The sequence below is a fragment of the Oncorhynchus gorbuscha genome, linkage group LG21, assembly GCF_021184085.1.
Source record: "Oncorhynchus gorbuscha isolate QuinsamMale2020 ecotype Even-year linkage group LG21, OgorEven_v1.0, whole genome shotgun sequence".
In the NCBI taxonomy this organism is placed as follows: Eukaryota; Metazoa; Chordata; class Actinopteri; order Salmoniformes; family Salmonidae; genus Oncorhynchus; species Oncorhynchus gorbuscha.
Genome location: NC_060193.1, coordinates 24,834,412 through 24,848,055, shown reverse-complemented (window position 1 = coordinate 24,848,055; position 13,644 = coordinate 24,834,412). Strand labels below are relative to the sequence as shown.

Here is a 13,644-nt window from a genome sequence, read left to right as displayed (position 1 = left end):
AGGACAGAATTATGGTCAGATTTGCTAAATGGTTTAGAGTTTTTTTCCCTCTGGTTGCACATGTGACATGCTGGTAGATAGTGTGGTCTACAGCTTATCAGAGGGTATTCTACCTCAGGTGAGCAATACCTCGAGACTTCTTTAATATTAGACTTTGCACACTTGCAGTTATTGACAAATAGACACACTCCCCCGCCCTCGGCTTACCAGATGTAGCTGCTCTGTCCTGCTGATTCATGGAGAAGCCAGCCAGCTCTATATTATCTGTGTCATCGTTCAGCCACGTCTCGTGGAACTTAAGACATTACAGTTTTCCAATGATTGCAAGTTGGCCAATAATATGGAGGGAAGTGGTGGTTTACCTACTCGTCGACAAATTCTTACAATGCACCCCGCCCTCCTCCCCCTTTTCCTCCGTCTTTTCTTCACGCTGGTAACCATTCCTGATGATGGGGATTTGGGCCTTGTCTTGACAAAGCAGTAAATCCTTTGAGTCGGATTCATTAAAGAAAATATCTTCATCCAGTTCGAGGTGAGTAATAGCTGTTCTGATGTCCAAAAGCTATTTTCGGTCATAAGAAACAGTAGCAGCAACATTATGTACAAAATGTGTTACAAACAATGCGGAAAAAACAAAAAACAAAGTAGCACAGTTGGTTAGGAGCTCATAAAGCGACAGCTCTCCCCTCCGGTGCCATTATCTCAGTTTCTCTCATAACCCCTAGTTTGGGAAAAGCTACCCTAGAGTTTCAAGCTCTGTTTGATTTAAAATGTGATTATATTTAGTGATAATGAATTGTGTTTGGTTGTCAACGTAACCAAATATCAACATTTGAAGGAGATGTACAGTGCATTCAGAAAGTATTCAGACCCCTTGACTTTTTTCAAATTTTGTTACAATTATTCTAAAATTGATTAAATATATATTTTGTTCTCATCCACCTACATACAATACCCCATAATGACAAAGCAAAAACAGGTTTTTAGAAATGTTTGTGAAAACTGAAATAGTACATTTACATTAGTATTCAGACCCTTTACTCAGTACTTTGTTGAAACACGTTTGGCAGTGATTACAGCCTCGAGTCTTCTTGGTTATGACGCTACAAGCTTGGCACACCTGTACTTGTGGACTTTCTCCCATTCTTCTCTGCAGATCCTCTCAAGCTCTGTCAGGTTGGAGGGGAGCGTCGCTGCACAGCTATTTTCAGGTCTCGGGTTCAAGTCCGGGCTTTAGCTGGGCCACGCAAGGACATTCAGAGACTTTTCTTGAAGCCACTCCTGCATTGTCTTGGCTGTGTGCATAGGGTCATTGTCCTGTTGGAAGGTGAACCTTCGCCCCAGTCTGAGGTCCTGAGCGCTCTGGAGGTTTTCATCTAGGATCTCTCTGTACTTTGCACCACTCATCTTTCCTTCGATTCTGATTAGTTTCCCAGGTCCTGCTGCTGAAACGTCCCCACAGCATGATGCTGCCACCACCTTGCTTCACCGTAGTGATGGTGCCAGGTTTCCTCCAGACGTGACGCTTGGCATTCAGGCCAAAGAGTTCAATCGTGTTTTCATTAGACCAGAGAATCTTGTTTCTCATGGCTCTGAGAGTCAAATCAAATCAAAGTTTATTTGTCACGTGCGCCTAATACAACAGGTGAAATGCTTACTTACAGGCTCTAACCAATGGTGCGAAAAAAAGGTATGTGTGTGTGTGTAGGTAAGTAAAGAAATAAAACAACAGTAAAAATACATTTGAAAAAAGAGTAGCAAGCTATATACAGACACCTGTTAGTCAGGCTTATTGAGGTAGTATGTACGTTAAAGTGACTATGCATATATGATGAACAGAGAGTAGCAGAAGCGTAGAAAGAGGGGTTGGCTGGTGGTGGGACACAATCCAGATAGCCCGGTTAGCCAATGTGCGGGAGCGCTGGTTGGTCAGGCCATTTAGGTAGTATGTACATAAATGTATAGTTGAAGTGACTATGCATATAAGATAAACACAGAATAGCAGCAGCATAAAAGAGGGGTTGGGTGGGGCACACGGTGCAAATAGTCCGGGTAACCATTTGATTACCTGTTCAGGAGTCTTATGGCTTGGGGGTAAAAACTGTCGAGAAGCCTTTTTATCCTAGACTTGGTACTCCGGTACCGCTTGCCATGCGGTAGTAGAGAGAGCAGTCTATGACGGGTGGCTTGGGTCTTTGACAATTTTTAGGGCCTTCCTCTGACACTGCCTGGCATAGAGGTCCTGGAAGGCAGGCAGCTTAGCCCCAGTGATGTACTGGGCCGTACACACTACCCTATGAAGTCCCTTGCGGTCGGAGGCCGAGCAATTGCCGTACCAGGCAGTGATGCAACCGGTCAGGATGCTCTCGATGTTGCAGCTGTAGAACCCTTTGAGGATCTCAGGACCCATGTCAAATCTTTTTAGTTTCCTAAGGGGGAATAGGCTTTGTCGTGCCCTCTTCACGACTGTCTTGGAGTGTTTGGACCAATCTAGTTTGTTGTTGATGTGGACACCAAGGAATTTGAAGCTCTCAACCTGCTCCACTACAGCTCCGTCGATGAGACTGGGGACATGCTCGGTGCTCCTTTGTCTGTAGTCCACAATCATCTCCTTAGTCTTGGTTACGTTGAAGGATAGGTTGTTATTCTGGCACCACCCGGCCAGGTGTCTGACCGCCTCCCTATAGGCTCATCGTTGTCGGTGATCAGGCCTACCACTGTTGTGTCGTCAGCAAACTTAATGATGGTGTTGGAGTCGTGCCTGGCCATGCAGTCGTGGGTGAACAGGGAGTACAGGAGGGGACTGAGCACGCACCCCTGGGGAGCTTCAGTGTTGACAATCTTCAAGACAGATGTGTTGCTACCTACCCTCACCACCTGGGGGCGGCATGTCAGGAAGTCCAGGATCCAGTTGCAGAGGGAGGTGTTTAGTCCCAGGATCCTTAGCTTGGTGATGAGCTTTGAGGGTTCTATGGTGTTGAACGCTGAGCTGTGGTCAATGAACAGCATTCTCACATAGGTGTTCCTTTTATCCAGGTGGGAAAAGGCAGTGTGGAGTGCAATAGAGATTGCATCATCTGTGGATCTGTTTGGGAGGTATGCAAATTGGAGTGGGTCTAGGGTTTCTGGGATAATGGTGTTGATGTGAGCCATTACCAGCCTTTCAAAGCACTTCATGGCTACGGACGTGAGTGCTACGGGTCAGTAGTCATTTAGGCAGGTTGCGTTCTTGGGCACAGGGACTATGGTGGTCTACTTGAAGCATGTTGATATTACAGACTCAATCAGGGACATATTGAAAATGTCAGTGAAGACACCTGCCAGTTGGTCAGCACATGTCCGGAGCACATGTCCTGGTAATCAGTCTGGCCCCGCAGCCTTTTGTATGTTGACCTGTTTAAATGTCTTACTCACGTCGGCTACGGAGAGTGTGATCACACAGTCGTCTGGAACAGCTGATGCTCTCATGCATGTCTCAGTGTTGCTTGCCTAGAAGCGAGCATAGAAGTGATTTAGTTTGTCTGGTAGGCTCATGTCACTGGGCAGCTCGCGGCTGTGCTTCCCTTTGTAGTCTGTAATAGTTTGCAAGCACTGCCACATCCGACGAGCATAGTATGATTCAATCTTAGCCCTGTATTGACGCTTGCCTGTTTGATGGTTCGTCGCAGGGCATAGCGGGATTTCTTGTATGCTTCCGGGTTAGAGTCCCGCACCTTGAAAGCAGCAGCTCTACCCTTTAGCTCAGTGCGAATGTTGCCTGTAATCCATGGCTCCTGGTTGGGGTATGTACGTACAGTCACTGTGGGGACGACGTCCTCAATGCACTTATTGATAAAGCCAGTGACTGATGTGGTGTACTCCTCAATGCCATCGGAGGAATCCCGGAACATGATCCAGTCTGTGATAGCAAAGCAGTCCTGTAGTGTAGCATCTGCTTCATCTGACCATTTTTTTATAGACTGAATCACTGGTGCTTCCTGCGTTAATTTTTGCTTGTAAGCAGGAATCAGGAGGATAGAGTTGTGGTCGGATTTACCAAATGGAGTGTGATGGTGAGCTTTGTACGCGTCACTGTGTGTGGAGTACAGGTGATCTAGATTTTTTCCCTCTGGTTGCACATTTAACATGTTGATAGATTTGGTAGAACTAATTTAAGTTTCCCTGCATTAAAGTCTCCGGCCACTAGGAGCGCCACCTCTGGGTGAGTGGTTTCCTGTTTTCTTATTTCCTTATACAGTTGACTGAGTGCGGTCTTAGTGTCAGCATCTGCCTGTGGTGGTAAATAAACAGCCACAAAAAGTATAGCTGAGAACTCTCTAGGCAAGTAGTGTGGCCTGCAGTTTATCACAATATACTCTACTTCAGGCGAGCAAAATCTAGAGACTTCCTTAGATTTCATGCACCAGCTGTTGATTACAAATATGCACAGACCCCCCCCCCCCCTGTCTTACCGGAGTGTGTTGTTCTGTCCTGCCGGTGCAGGGTGTATCCCCCTAGCTGAATATCCATGTCGTCATTCAGCCACGATTCCGTGAAGCATAGGATATTACAGTTTTTGATGTCCCATTGATATTCGTGATCGTACCTCGTCTAGTTTATTGTCCAATGATTGCACGTTGGCGAGAAATATTGACGGTAACAGCAGCTTTCCTAGTTGTCTTCTGCGGATCCGGATGAGGCATCCAGCTCTTCATCCTCTGCGTCGCTTCCTTTTGCGAATAATTGGGATGTCTGCCCTGTGGGGTGTTTGGAGAATATAGTGTGAGTCCTGCTTGTTGTTGTTGAAGAAATCTTCGTCTAATCCGAGGTGAGTGATCGCTGTCCTGATATCCAGAAGCTCTTTTCTTCCGTAAGACATGGTTGCAGAAACATTATGTACAAAATCATTTACAAATATCGCGAAAAAACCCCCCACATAATAGCACAATTGGTTAGGAGACCGTAAAATGGCGGCCATCTCCTCCGGCGGCGCGGAGTCCTTTAGATTCCTTTTGGCAAACTCCAAGCGGGCTGTCATGTGCCTTTTACTGAGGTTGCGTTGAACACCAAACACAATTCAATATCACTTTATAAATCAAATAAAAAGCCTAGTAACTTGTCAGGAAGTTAACAAATTATATGTTGTATTCACGTCTCCAACTCAACCTAAAATTCCTACTTCCTACTCTGAAGACGCGTTGTGAAATCCTGCCCTGGAATAAAGCTTGTTGTCCAATAACTTGCACAGTGGTCGTTTGACCACAGGACTCTAGAGGTATTATAGTCAATGCTTATGAACTGAATATAAGTGAATTTCCATATATCAATGACACTAAAAAATATGTTGAATTTTTCAGCAACTTGAAGTAAATGCTAGCATGGCTTTGGTGATGAAATGTGTTTATTGTTGTCTCCCTATCAGGCCACTACATGCTGTGACAAGGGCCTGGATGGTGACACATTTTCTTCAAGCTACCTGACTAAATACTGGGGACTTCAGTGCTACTGGAAGCAAGGGCCTTACCTGGGAGCACAGGAACAGTCTCTCTCTCTCTCTCTCTCTCTCTCTCTCTCTCTCTCTCTCTCTCTCTCTCTCTCTCTCTCTGTGTCTTGCGCTCTGTCTCACACAGCCATTCTGTCAACATGTCAGTGCTTTCAGAAATTATTCATACCACTTGACTTATTCCACATTTTGTTGTGTTAAGGCCTGAATTCAAAATTGATCAAATTTATACTTTTTCTCATCTATCTACACACAATACCCCCAATACCCCATAAAACTGAAAACATGTTTTTAGAAATCTTGGCAAATATATTGAAAATAAAATAGACAAATATATAATTTACATAAATGTTAACACCCCTGAGTCAATACATGTCAGAATCACATTTGGCAGTGTTTACAGCTGTGAGTTTTCTGGGTAAGTCTCTAAGAGCTTTGCACACTTGGATTGTACAATATTTTCCAAGTTCTGTCAACTTGGTTGTTGCTAGACAACCATTTTCAAGACTTGCCATAGGTTTTCAAGCAGATTTAAGTCAAAACTGTAACTTGGCCACTCAAGAACATTCACTTTCTTCTTGATAAGCAACTCCAGTGTAGATTTGGCCTTGTGTTTTATGTTTATTGTCCTGCTGAAAGGTGAATTAATCTGCCAGTGTCTGGTGGAAAGCAGACTGAACCAGGTTTTCCTCTAGGATTTTGCCTGTACCTAGCTCCATTCCGTTTATTTATTGTCCTGAAAAACTCCCTGGTTTTAACAATTACATGCATACCCAAAACATGATGCAGCGACCACTGTGCTTGAAAATATGGAGAGTGGTACTCAGTAATGTGTTGCCCCAAACATAACACTTTGTATTCAGGACAAATGGTTAATTGCTTTGCCACATTTTTTGCAGTATTACTTTAGTGCCTTGATGCAAACAGGATGCATGTTTTGGAATGTTTTTATTCTGTATAGGCTTCTTCTTTTTTGCTCATTCAATTGGTTATTATTGTGGAGTAATTACAACATTCTTCATACATCTTCCGTTTTCTTCTGTCACAGCCATTAAACATTGTAACTGTTTTAAAGTCACCAATCCCTGAGCGGTTTCCTTCCTCTCCGGCAACTGAGTTAGGAAGGACGCCTGTATCTTTGTAGTTACTGTGTTTATTTATACACCATCGAAAGCGTAAATAATAACTTCACCATGCTCAAAGGGATATTCAATTTCATCTTTTTTTTGACCCATGTACCAATAGGTGCCCTACTTTGGAGTCATTGGAAAACCTCCCTGGTCTTTGTGGTTGAATCTGTGTTTGAAATTCACTGCTCGACTGAGGGACCTTACAGATCATTGTATGTGTTGTGTACAGAGATGAGGTATTCATTAAAAAAATCATGTTGAACACTATTATTGTACAGAGAGTGAGTCCATTCAAGTTATTATCTGGCTTGTTAGGCACATTTTTACTCCTGAATTAAATACTTATTGACTCAAGACATTTCAGCTTTTCATTTCTAATTCATTCGTTAAAAAAACTCCAAGAACATAATTCTATTTTGTCATTATGGGGTATTGTGTGTAGGCGAGTGACAAAACAAATCTCAATTTAATTCATTTCAAATCCAGCCTGTAACACAACAAAATGTGGAAAATGTCAAGGGATGTGAATACTTTCTGAAGGCACTGTATTGTATGTATCCACTCAAATTCATACGAAGTAATACGGGCAAAAGCACTGACTTGTATTCACTACTTGTCCCATTCTTTAATCTTGACTGGGATATATATTTTAGTTGACTGACCTGTGTGATATACAGTACCAGTGAAACGTTTGGACACACCTACTCATTCCAGGCTTTTTCTGTATTTTTACTATTTTCTAAATTGTAGAATAATAGTGAAGACATCAAAACTATGAAATAACAAATCAAAATATATTTGATGTTTGAGATTTCTCAAAGTAGCCACCGTTCGACTTGATGACAGCTTTGCACACTCTTGGCATTCTCTCAACCAGGTTCATGAGGTAGTAACCTGGAATGCATTTCAGTTTACAGGAGTGCCTTGATAGGGGGCAGTATTCGGAAGTTCAGATGACTGAGGTGCCCAAAGTAAACTGCCTGTTACTCAGGCCCAGAAGCTATGATATGCATATGATTGGTAGTATTGGATAGAAAATACTCTGAAGTTTCTAAAACTGTTAAAATAATGTCTGTGAGTATAACCGAACTGATATGGCAGGCGGAAATCCGTGGAGAATCCATCCAGGATTTTTTTTTGAGGTCTCCTGCCCATTGAAATGGCTGTCTATGGGAAAATCAAAGGAAATCCTCCCAGATTGCAGTTCCTATGGCTTCCACTAGATGTCAACAGTCTTTAGAAAGGGTTTCAGGCTTGTTTTTTGAAAAATTAGCTATAATTTGTAGTTTTTCTAGGTGGCTCTCATTTTGACTGTAGTCTTGTGGAGTGAGTGGATGAGGGCACACACTTCGTTATTTATCTCCGGTAATGAACATACTATTCTCAGTCTTAAATTTGATTGTTTATTTACATATTAGGGTACCTGAAGATTGATTAGAAATGTTGTTTGACTTGTTTGGACGAAGTTTATTGATAACTTTAGGAATTCCTTTGTATTCATTTTGAATGAGGGGAACAGGTAGTATACTGAATCAAGCGCGCCAACTAAACTGACTTTTTGGGCTATAAAGAAGGACTTTATCGAACAAAACGACCATTTGTTATATAGCTGAGACCCTTGGGATTGCAAACAGAGGACGATCTTCAAAGGTAAATGATTTATGTGATCACTATTTCTGACGTTCGTGACACCTCTGCTGGTTTGGAAAATGTTTTTAATGCTTTTGTATGCAGGGCGCTGTCCTCAGATAATCACATGGTGTAATTTCGCCATAAAGCCTTTTTGAAATCTGGATTAACAAGAAGTGAAGCTTTTAAACGATGTAAGACAATTGTATTTTCTTGAATATTTAATATTACGATTCTTGTATTTTGAATTTCGCGCTCTGCAATTTCACCGGATGTTGTCGAGGTGTGCCGCTAGCAGCACGTCTAGCCCAAAGTGGTTTTAACCCTTTCAATGGCCACATTTTGTGGATGACCAAATGCACTTTTTTTCCTGTGGTAAAGTCATTGAGACAGCACTTATGATTCAAAAGGTCTAAAATCAGGGCAAGTCTCATGTCCAGGTGAATACTACTTTATTAATGTACAGTACCAGTCAAAAGTTTAGACACACCTATTCATTCAAGTTTGTTTTAATTTTTACTATTTTCTACATTATAGAATAATAGTGAAGACATCAAAACCATTAAATAACACATATGGAATCAAGTAGTAACTCAAAATAGTGTTATACAAGTTCAAATATATTTTAGATTCTTCAAAGTATCCAACCTTTGCTTTGATAACAGCTTTGCACACGCATGGCGTTCTCTCAACCAGTTTCATGAGATAGTCACATGGAATGATATTCCAACAGTCTTGAAGGAGTTCCCACATATGCTGAACACTTATTGGCGTATTTTTCTTCACTCCGCGGTCCAACTCATCCCAAACCATCTCAATTGGGTTGTGGTCAGATGATTGTGGAGGCCAGGTCATCTGATGCAGCACTCCATCACTCTCCTTCTTGGTCAAATAGCCCTTACACTGCCTGGAGGTGTGTTTTGGGTCATTGTCCTGTTGAAAAACAAATGATAGTCCCACTAAGCGCAAACCAAATGGGATGGCATATTGCTGCAGAATGCTGTTTTAGTCATGCAGGTTAACTTTGCCTTGAATACCAATTAAATCACTGAGAGTGTCACTAGCAAAGCACCCCCACACCATCACACCTCCTCCTCCATGCTTCACGGTGGGAACCACACATGCGGAGATCATCCGTTCACCTATTCTGCGTCTCACAAAGACACAGCGGTTGGAAACAAAAATCTCAAATTTGGACTCATCAGACCAAATGACAGATTTCCACTGGTCTAATGTCCATTGCTTGTGTTTCTTGGCCCAAGCAAATCTCTTCTTATTATTGGTGTCCTTTAGTAGTGGTTTCTTTGCGGCAATTCGACCATGAAGGCCTGACTCACGCAGTCTCCTCTGAACAGTTGATGTTGAGATGTGTCTGTTTACTTGAACTCTGTGAAGCATTTATTTGGGCTGCAATCTGAGGTGCAGTTAATTGCTGATTTCCAAGGCTGGAAACTCTGGGTCTTCCTTTCCTGTGGCGGTCCTCATGAGAGCCAGTTTCATCATAGTGCTTGATGTTTTTTGCGATTGCACTTGAAGAAACTTTCAAAGTTCTTGAAATTTTCCGGATTGACTGACATTCATGTCTTAAAGTAATGATGGACTCTCATTTCTCTTTGCCTATTTGAGCTGTTCTTGCCATAATATGGACTTGGTCTTTTACCAAATAGGGCTATATTCTGTATACCACCCCTAAATTGTCACAACACAACTAATTGGCTCGAATGCATTAACAAGGAAAAAAATCCACAAATTAACATTTAGTTAGTTAGTTGCATCTTTCCTCAGGGAACTGTCTGCAGATAGCTGACAACAGAGTGGCAGGTTTTTTTTTAATGCGCTGTTCTTGAGTTCCATAACCCAGAAGACTCACCTGCAGATAGGGGGATGGACACGTTACTTTTTATAATAGTCTGGGAGACCATAAATTTTAGTGAGTACATTAAATCCAATCCAACCAGTGGCCCTGGATAATATGCTATGCAATCACACAGGCAGACTGCCATAGTAAAATACATTTTACAGAGTGCATCAAGTGTACTATTATGAGTGGAGCTTACTTCTCTGTGCTCTGGAGAGATTGCAGGAAGTTGGTCAGAAGGCTCTGGAGGTCATTGAACCATTCTGTCTCTGTAGCACGTGGAGAGACTGATAGACGTAGTGAGTGTGCTTGAAATAGAACCCTCACCCCTGACCTCCCCATTGGCCTCCTGCCTAATCCTCTAATCACAGTCTCACTGACAGTGAGTTACTCTAGGATTATACAGGTGTATGGTGCCTAGCGCTTCTCCACCCATATGAGTGGAGTATTAGTACTCTTGATACTATTGTAATAGTACCATGCGATGTAAAGAAAACAATAACATCATGACTTACTGACACAGAGTGCTGCATGTTCCTGCTGGGAGCAAGCCTCCACCTGGATGCCTTGTAGACTGGTGGCATCTATCTCTACCAGGCTCCCAAGAAATCAGATGACAAACCTGAAGAGATTAACAAAGGTAAATGGTACCTGTATTTAGGATTCATCTGTCAGTTGGCCTATTTCATGACTAACGTCTGTAAATGACAACAATAGAGCTGATAAAAAAAATGTGACATGCCATCCAAGTGAATTATATTATGGCACCACGTCTCATCTCACTAATTGCTACCTCCATCATGACAACATCATGCTCCTCCTTATTTTACTGTAGTTAGCAGGCTTACAACTTAGATTCCTGTGATTGTTGAGGCCTAATTTAGCATCCAAACAGCTTCATAGACGATGTCTGAAAAATGAGTAACACTTTACTTGACACCCAGCGTCATAACATGTCACGTCATAACAGCTGACATAACCTGTCATAATATGGTCAGAACACTGTCATGATATATATTTAGACCTGTTGTGGCATATATTGCGTTATTTTATAGCTGGTTTTGACACCTACATAAGTGTCAAAACCCACTAAACCTACCACAGTAGTTATTTTATGGTTGGATTTGGTCTGCACATTAGAGTATCAAAACCCACTAAACCTACCACATTAGTTATTTTATGGTTGGATATGGTCTGCACATTAGAGTGTCAAAACCCACTAAACCTACCACATTAGTTATTTTATGGTTGATATGGTCTGCACATTAGAGTATCAAAACCCACTAAACCTACCACAGTAGTTATTTTATGGTTTGATATGGTCTGTACATTAGAGTGTTCAAACCCACCACAGTAGTTATTTTATGGTTGGATTTGATCCATACATAAGTGTCAAAACCCACTAAACCTACCACAGTAGTTATTTTATGGTTGGATATGGTCCATACATAAGAGTGTCAAACCCCACTAAACCTACCACAGTAGTTATTTTATGGTTGGATATGGTCCATACATAAGAGTGTCAAAACCCACTAAACCTACCACAGAAGGCAAAACATTCCATTACACCATAGCCTACTTGTCAATTGTATGTTTATGTCAAATGAAAGTTTCTGAAATTATAATTGTAATTGCGCACACATCAATGTCCGGCTTGCACCTACCCCAATGCTCTGTTTCTGATGACTGGGATGAATGCAGGATCAGATTTCAGGAGCAGGACAAGACACCCTCTTTGTGACTGATGTCTGACATAAGGGCATGTATGTGATATGTATATGATTATGATGGTCATAATGCTTCATAACAGTGCCATAAAGTGTACTTTCTTAGTCCAAATAAAGTGACAGGATAGTCATAATGCTTCATGACAGTGCCATAAAGTGAACTTTCTTAGTCCAAATAAAGTGACAGGATGGTCATAATGCTTCATGACAGTGTCATAAAGTGTACTTTCTTCTTCCAAATAATGTGATAGGATGGTCATAATGCTTCATGACAGCGCCATAGTGTATTTTCTTTGTCCAAGTAAAGTGACACAGGATGGTATTAATATTTTATGACAGTGTCGTAAAGTGTATTTTCTATAAGTTATTTTCTATTTTCTACAACAATTCATTACAACAACAACAAAGAACTTAAGAACCAAACTTTCAAATGAAAGGAAACTTCTTGGCAGGGAAAAACACATTTGAATAAATGGGAGTTTTGACACTTATGTAGGTGTCATAACCAGCCATTAAAACATAATAATATATGTCACAACAGGTGTAAATATATGGGTCATGACAGTGTTATGACCATATTATGACAGGTTATGACAAGTTATGTCAGCTGTTATGACATATTATACAATGGGTTGGTCTAATCCTGAATGCTGATTGGTTAAAACCGCATTCCAGCCGGTGTCTATTCCACGAGTTACCACCGGCAAAATCTATGACGTTAAAATGCCTATTTACGCTGTTCCATCTGACTGCGAAATCCACTATCTCATCAGCCCAGCCAGGCAATTTATGAACTTGATCTCGATAAAGCATATAGAGCATATAGACATTATCTCACATTTCTTTTAGACTAACATTTAGTTTTCAACAGTGGAGATTTATTATAAACCGTGCTGTCTGTCTCACCGACATTTGCAACACTTTCAATATTCAAATTCGATCTCCAGCTATCGCATAGTAAGGAACGTGTCAGGAGTCGGGATGAAACAGACAGGCAAATCAGCCTGGATTTATACAAAGAAATATCAATAGAAAAAGGTAAACTTAAATGAAGTGCAGCAAGTTTGCAGTTTTTCCAACTTCAGTTTGAAGTGATTGTGTTAGCTGTTGGCTTGCTTCTCTGAACAACAGTGTCCTGACGAGAAAGCACATTTTCTATGCCAGGTGAAATCACACATCATTAACTCATTGATATGAATGTATCCAAATAAATGTAACTATAAAACAGCATAAACAAATGCAAACACAGATACTTTGTTGTTATTCTAGCTGCACTGTTTGACGTGACTGTAAGTTAGCCAAAGTTGGCTAACTAGCAAGGGATAAGAACGTTACCAGCCTGTCACGCCCTGGTCTTAGTATTTTGTGTTTTCTTTATTATTTTGGTCAGGCCAGGGTGTGACATGGGTTATTTATCTTGGTTTTTTTTTATAGGTTATGGGATTGTGGTGTAGTATAGTAGTCTAGGAAAGTCTATGGTTGCCTGGAGTCGTTCTCAATCAGAGGCAGGTGTTTATCGTTGTCTCTGATTGGGAACCATATTTAGGCAGCCATATTCTTTGAGTGTTTTGTGGGTGATTGTTCCTGTCTCTGTGTTTGTTTGCACCAGATAGGGCTGTTTCGGTTTTTCACGTTACGTTTAGTGTTTTTGTATTGTTCGTTTTTCATCTTTATTAAATAACCACGCTGCATTTTGGTCCTCCTCTCATTCGACAGAAGAAAACCGTAACACAGCCAGTATGGCAATAAAACATTTAGAACGAACGACTAGACGAACGATTTAGAACGAATGTCCATAGATACAGAACAAAAAGACTT

At 41.3% G+C, this 13,644-nt stretch overlaps 2 long non-coding RNA genes across 3 annotated transcripts in view; one reads left to right on the top strand and one right to left on the bottom strand.

The window, feature by feature from the left end:
* Nucleotides 1-13,644, bottom strand: part of LOC124008107 — a 63,987-nt gene that overhangs the window by 41,938 nt on the left and 8,405 nt on the right. For both annotated transcript variants that reach the window (XR_006834054.1, XR_006834055.1), the window contains exon 2: nucleotides 10,615-10,721. This is a non-coding gene — a long non-coding RNA (uncharacterized LOC124008107). The remainder of the gene's footprint in view (nucleotides 1-10,614; nucleotides 10,722-13,644) is intronic.
* Nucleotides 4,591-5,571, top strand: LOC124008106. The gene is made up of 3 exons (XR_006834053.1): nucleotides 4,591-4,807; nucleotides 5,173-5,254; nucleotides 5,402-5,571. It is a non-coding gene; the product is annotated as an uncharacterized LOC124008106 (long non-coding RNA).